The following is a 7784-nucleotide window of genomic DNA, read 5'->3' as shown; positions in this document are numbered from 1 at the left end:
TTATTTGAGGATTCTGACCAATCTTCAAGAGTTCAAAAACTACATAGATATTACAAAGACGAGGTGTCATCGATTGGTTTGTTTTGAAGTTAAGTTGGCTAATTTTGTTGTTAAGTTCCTTTGGCGTTTGGTTGGTTTGCTTTGGAGCTGGTTTACTTTGTAGGTACTTTAAAGTTTAGGTGCTATGTCGTTATACTCCCTTGGTGTTGAATTGCTTTGGTGTTGGATTTGGCTACTACAGGATAAAATGTTATTACTTTAGGGTTCAGTTGGAATGCCTTGGAATTAGTTCCGTTTATTTTGAGGTTAGATTGAGTTACTTCAGATTTCCAAAGCAATCTAACACTACCATGTGTTAACTTTAAATTACAATTAGTTGGATTGGCTTGCTATGGGGTTAAGCTGTTTTAATGTTGGGTTGATTTACTTTAGAATTCGATTGGGTTCTTTGCGGGTAGATATCTTGATTTTAAGATGCATTCTTTTGCGGTTACATTTCTTTGGGGTTTTGTCACATTTCTTTAGAGTTAGAAAAGGGTTGGTTTCTATTGCTTCGGAGTTGGGTTGGGATACATTGGGTTTTCATCGTCTTGCTTTAGAGTTGGTTTCATTTACTTTGGGATTGTATTTGGGTTGTTTTCTATTACTTTGGAGTTGGGTTGGGTTGGCTTGGGGTGGGTTTCGATACAATCTAATACGCTATTCTCCATATGTTGTTTTCCAATTCATCGCATAAACTTTTCCACTTGCCTTCTTTATTTCTTTTTATTATATTCGTTAATTCCTCTTTTGCCAGTCTATATTCTTCTCGTGCATTCACCTCCTCCTTAGCTGTACCACACTTCCGTCTGATTCTTTGCATCCTTTTTCTTCTGGCTATATAGTTAGCTCTTGCCTAGGCTTCTTGGTCATCCCACCAGTAGACAGGTTCTCTTCTCTTTGTTCCACAGTATTTCCTTTTAAAACCCCTATCTCATGATTGAGTGAGTTCTTTTGTCGAAAGTCGTACTGCATCGAAAGTTAATATATTCTTTGCTTTTTGGTACAAAGTCTTTTCTAGTATTTTTAGTCCTTCCTCCATAATTTTCCATTTTCTGGATTCAATTTCCATGTTATTTTTTTCTACTTTACTCTTAATGGTAAAAACAATAGGAGTATGATCACTCAAAGTCTTTATTTCTTCATCAACTCCGTTACTTTTAACATTTCCTCTCTTACAAAAGTCAGGTCGAATACCGAAGATCCATTATGGTCGTTATACGTTAGTGTTGATCCATCGTTGAGTAACGCTCTTGTTATTTATTTTACCTACTACACACCTCTACACACCTTCTCGCATTAAAATCTCCCGCTACGATAACAGGTTTCTTCGCTCTTCTAACGTTTACTTCCAAGACATTCAAAAGTTCCTCGAAATTTTTATCTAAATCGTTCGTTATCCATTCTTTCATCTCAATCATTATGCCTTGTCTTTCCCCCAGGCCAGCGGTCTCCCCAGTCCACTTCCCGACTGTATAAAACATCCGTTTTGTTCATCCGTCTGTAGTTGTTTTGCTTTTCTCATATTTGACTCTTGACCCATTATTATATATACTTCATTTTGTCTTACCATTGCTTCGAGTGGGTTGCTGTGGATTTGCTAACCAACCCAACCCTACCACATATCAACTATAAATTCGTATTAGTTGGGATGGGCTGGTTTGGGGTTGAACTGCTTTAAAGTTGGGTTGAATTGCTTTGGAGTTGGGTTGGGATGCATTTGGTTTTCGTTGTCTTGCTTTAGAGTTGGTTTCATTTACTTTGGGATTGCATTTGGGTTGCTTTGAAGTTAGGTTGGGTTACTTTAGGTTCCCAAAGTACCGGTTAGTTTCATTTGGTATTTGATTGCTTTATGATTACGTTCCTTTCGGGTTAGGCTGCTATGGATTACATTCCTTTGCTTTAGTGTTTGGTTGGTTTGAAGTTAAGTTAGGTTGCTGTAGATTTGCTAACCAACCCAACCCTACCACGTATCAACTATGAATTCGTACTAGTTGGGATGGGCTGGTTTCGGGTTGAACTGCTTTGAAGTTGGGTTGAAGTTCGGATAGAAACGAACATTTGAGTTATACCAAATTATAATCTTCCAGGATAACCACCTCATTTTCTATAAATTATATAAAATATCAAGGTCATATTTTTGTATGATAACAATACTCTCTCATTGTATGTATATTTTGTATGTGCAAGAAATCAAAGAAGAAATTAAATAATGAAAATCTATTATTATTGATTTTTTTGCAGTGAAAGCTTAGCAAATACCCTGACACAGATCGAAGAGGGATGTTTTGAAGTCGCAAAGCGGCACAAAGACGTCTTTGAGACTCTGTGGCGTCGTGCTTGGCGCCGAATGCTGGCGCCGTCGTGGCGGGTTCGCCAGATCAATCCCCCGATCTGGACCAGCGCGTGGATTTAGGGCGAGTTTGTGACCCCTTTCGAATAGGATCACTACGCTAAACAACGATTAACCGGACTGATTTTAATGAATACAGCGATTACGGCGCGCCGAAATTGATTTCAGCCGAATTCCCGGCGCCGCCACCCTCATTTTCAACGACCACATACCGTGTAATTAAGCAATGGGAATTATTATTTCAATATGTCGTGATAGAATTTTGAACAAATTGTTATTGAACAGATCTTGGAGAATTGCGTTTTGAAATTGTCTGGAATCGGAGATGAGTACATAACAAATAAGAACCGGAAATGTGTATGTATGCAAATATCCTCTCAGAATTCGTGTATTTAAATTGAGTTTAAACTAAAACGGAAAATACACTGTACATGTATTGAATAAAATTTAGTTTATTGTAATGTTTTTATCCTTTTTCTTACACCATTTGGATATACTTTGCAGTAAACTCAATTTAACTGTTGATAAAACAAGATTATTGTAAACTCAATCTACCTAAGTATAACCTCAATATACTACTCAATTAGCAACGTTTAATGTTGGAGGACAAAGTTAATGCAACCGTGGTCGTAAAGTTTTAACGGAGAGGGAGGAAAGAGAACTTTATGGGCGTCAACATGTCGCCGGAATTATTCAACGCCAGTTTCCCAACTTTAGGCTTTTTGCTTGTATTCGCGGACACGGTTACTTAAAGCGTGCGTGTTTACAACCATTTTATCCGACTAACTACTTCAGATGGTTTCAGGTTTTAAGAGAGATGTAAATAAAAAAAAATAAAAAAGAATCTTTTTATAAAGGAAGATCACAGATTTTGTTTCGAATTTAGCTGAAAGAGGTTGCAATATCATCGACGCTCCACCAATACCGTCGTATACCGCTATATAAGGGAAAATCCCGCCGAGGTGATGATACCATACCAACCGGTTCCGGAGGGCCTAAAAATTTTCAATATTATTGACAAATACGTCCCCTCCAGCTCGGAATTATTGGACACGTAAAATATATGAAGGGGAAACGTTTTCGTATATGAAATTTTTCAGACAGATCCAATATACACATACAACTGTATACAAAAGTTAATCCAACGATTTTAAGCAAAGAATTCATAACAGTAAACAACGAAGGTAGAATTTGAAAATTACCAAGCCGCACTCAACTCTGTACCCGAGAGAATATTTTTTTAACGTTAATGGGTGTATTATGTAAAAGGTAATGGTTAAAATAAAGAAAACGTGTCATTTGATGTTTTTAAACGAGCATGCAGGGTTACCGTTGGAAACAAAATACATAAAACTATAACAGGCCATCTGTTTCCGTTCCTAGAAACTTCTATAATAACTGGAGCCGGAACGTGGCTTTCATCCGGCCGGACAGCATTATTATAATACGTTGGTCACTCCGGCAGGATATTAAATAACTTTTCTGTTGGTCACAAGGCACCGGAAGAGACGTGACCAAATTTCGCGGAAAAATTTGCCCGTCATACAGATGTACGCAGCCCCTTTCAGGATGCCATCGATTTTTTTATAAGAAAATGTGTTCCCGTTTTAGATGTTGCTGTAGGACATTATAATTATTATTAATCAGCGCAAAGGAACGACTCCCCCAGTTGAAAAGGAAGATCCTCGTGGAAAATGTCACGCCTTCGCGATGCCAGCCTTTTACACTCCATTACCCTTCAATCGATTGAGAATTTCCTAAGATTCTTTTAGAAACCCCGAGCAATGTCCAACAACGGCTATAATGCGATGGTTGTGCGGTTTTCACTTTATCTTTTTGTTTTCAAACCATTGTACAACTTTATCGAGTTAATGGATTGAACTTTTACATTTTATATTGATATATTGATGCGTGTCGAGAAAGAAAAACAATATAATTGAAGTAAATCACAAATACCAAACGTTTATATTATGAACGTTATAACGAAAGCTGATTTAGATATAAAACAGAGAGGAAACTGTTATCAATAAGAAGAGCAGTGTGCAATACTCCCCGATGCGACCCAACCCAGTGAGATAGTCTCTCCCGATACCGAATATAAACCGAAACAGCAATAGTGCACTCACTGAACATAGGCAGCACCAAAAGCATCAATGCATAAATTATAAAGTACACGACCGTAATTGAAAATGGATAGTACAAGCACAGTATAAATAACAGACAGTACTCTCACTCGGTTTGGCGGGAAGATATGCGCAGCCCTCATTACGCAGGCGAGCGGCCATTACGCTGGTTTAAATCTTGCTAATCGCCAGTGTGTCTGTGAGGTTTGTTTTTGTGCAGAGCCGTAACGACAAGTGTAAAGATTAAAATAAAATATCAAATATTATAAATAATGACGTTATTACTTATATAATATATAACTCAATAACTAATGTTTTTATCAGTTCAGAAATTTAATTGCGAATAACTTTTTTAATTTAATATTTTCGACGTTTTAAATATTTTTAATGCGGACCTGTTGTGTTTTATGCCAGAATAATGGCTTCGAGGTCATTGAAAATCAATTCGCCACATCAAACGTGCCGCCACTGAGTGAGAGTACTGTCTGTTATATATACTGTGGTACAAGTGCATATATACAGAGTGCCCCGTCTTCCGCATCACAGCATTATACGGTTGAAGGATACATTATTCTGAAGCGATTTTTCTAATAAAATTTTTTCGAAATGTTTATAATAACCGCACGGGAACTATTTATAAGCCACCAATAGCAGATCGTAAATCAGACTCAGGTAATCGGTGCCACCCTCGGCCGGTCCTTTACGCCGATGATAACTCGTTTCTCACGTGTACTCACCAATAGATTCGACACAGAAAGAGAAATAAACTTTACATCACAAGCATTATGGACCGGCAGCTATCTTGCTGAAACCAGATATTTTGGATGCTTTCGGGGTTAACAACTTGTCAGATAATAACAGGCATAATTTCGTTTATTAGTAGCTTTAAATATCTGTCGCCAGTTAAATTATAATCAAAGATAAATTGACCTATTAAGTAATTATCTAAAATGAAAAAAACAAATACTCAAAAATACAAAAAAAGATGCCCATAACGGTACGTATCAAGCAAACCAAACATTAAAACCAAGTCGAGTTTCAAATCTCCTTTGCTTGACCAAATGTGGATTTTCAATAGACCAATAATGATAATTATTGAACACTCCACAATTGGTAAACCGTATTTTATCTGGCCAAAGTACTTTCCTAGAAAAATCATCATCGTTTTTACATTTTTCATGATACCATCTGCTAAATTCTAATCTTTGGGTATGGTCATCATCGCTTAAACCTTGCACTATTATTGGTTTGTACGAGTGGTATTTCTTTTTTTTCAATGTTGTATGTATGAACAGTGGATTTCGGCTTTCGTGCAATGAAATACACTTCCAACATATCAACCTTTTCTTCATTTGAAAATGTATGTGCCATTGTCAGTAGGTACTTACTATTTTGATTTCTTAACGGTTATTAGGAAATTAGCAATAGTTAGTAGACAAAGTTATTACACTCTGACTAATTCGACTTTTACCTATCAATAGAGACAGAGCTTATCATTCGGTTTAGCGACGTGATGTTTAATTTCATAGCCTACTAATTTCGTGCTAGCGAAAAATAATTTTTTGTCCATATCTCTGGTATAACTAAAGATTTATTAGGCATGTTATATATTATTGAAAAGCGCTTTTTTTTCAAAATATCTCAAAAACGAAAAAAGTTACGATGAATTTGAAATATGATTTGTTGCGAGCAATGAATTCTGCGAAACATTCCCCATTTAACCGTTGCTCGATCTCTTATAATATCCGATATAGCCATGGTGAGCATGGAAATCTGGACACACTGTATAATACGTCACGAGTAGAAATGTTTCAATTAATAATAAGTGATTCGACAACAGCAAAGTCATAAAGCAGGATTTGGAACCGTAACTTATAAATGGCAATTAATATAAATTGATTTGAAATAACAGCTGTTCTAATTAGAACCGACCCAAATTAGTAACACGTTCGATGGATAAGGTTTATTCATTACTGACAGAAGCAATTTCCGGGCAAAGGAAATCCTTAACTGATGAAAATCCGAAATAAATGATTAATCCAAAAATAATTACGTATTCCACAAAACGTGTATACAGTTTAACTCACAACTTAAACATCTTCCTGAAAGTTGGTTGGGAAAAACACATAAAGTTTTCCTATATGTCAACGCTAAGCAATGATGTGTTCCCCTCAAGATAAAAAGCAAAGCATTTGATTTCAGACATCGAGCAGAATTAGGCAGAAACATCAAGATGTCCGTTTATAATGGTGTATTATGGCTAGAAATGGAAGATAATACTTACCTGATCGGTTATATGGACGATCTTAATCTATGATCAGCACACGGGACATCTCTGGGTTCCCAAGCAATAAATTGAATCATGAGATTAGTACAAATCTAGATGCCAGTACACACTCCATTAAAGTGTGTATAGAATTCTACAAGTGTGAAAATGGATAAACTTCGCCTGATTACCTCATGAGGATTGCCAATAATTATCTCACGAACAAGGAGTTAAGTTATGACACCATTGAGGATCCAACAGCTATGTAAATGCCATACTGAGTCTCTGAAGGCTCTTTCCTTAATTCTGCGTTCTAGAATGTCGTTTTATAATGATATATTATGCTTAGAAATCGAAGATAATACTTACCTGATCGGTTATGAACACGATCTTGGTCTGTGATCGGCACGCGGGAAATCTTAGGGTTTCTAAGCAGTAAATTGAAGCATGAGATTAGTGCTATTTTGTACACGTTCCATTGAAGTGTATACAGAATTCTGTAAGTGTGAACTTGCATTTAGCTTCTGCCGATTAGCTCGTGAAGATTATTCACAACTCTCTCACGAACAAAGAATTGGTTTATGACACCACTGAGGATCCAATAGCTATATAAATAACATACTGAGTCTCTTAAGGCTCTTTAATTCTGTATTCTAGAATGCCTTTTGTAATGGTATATTATGCCAAGAAATGAAAGATAATAGGGGAATGTGTTGTACCTTGGACTGAATGTACTATGGACCGGTAGTAGTTTTACTTATAAAACAAGAATCTTTAAAAAGAAGGTTTTTGATTTCCGTTATTTTTAGTTTAGTTTAACGTTTTTAGTGTCGTAAAGTAAATTTTTAAGTTTGATTAAACTAAGTATTTTCACTCTACATTAAGTGCTGAGTTAAAAATTCTTGGTCCGGTATATTTTGTGTTCACTCCTCTTTAATTTAAAAGTAATGGAGATGCTTGTAAACATAATATAGTAAAACAAGAACGACTGTTCAAAAACGTT

Source organism: Onthophagus taurus, chromosome 11, assembly GCF_036711975.1.
Source record: "Onthophagus taurus isolate NC chromosome 11, IU_Otau_3.0, whole genome shotgun sequence".
In the NCBI taxonomy this organism is placed as follows: domain Eukaryota; kingdom Metazoa; phylum Arthropoda; class Insecta; order Coleoptera; family Scarabaeidae; genus Onthophagus; species Onthophagus taurus.
This window is presented reverse-complemented; position numbering follows the sequence as displayed.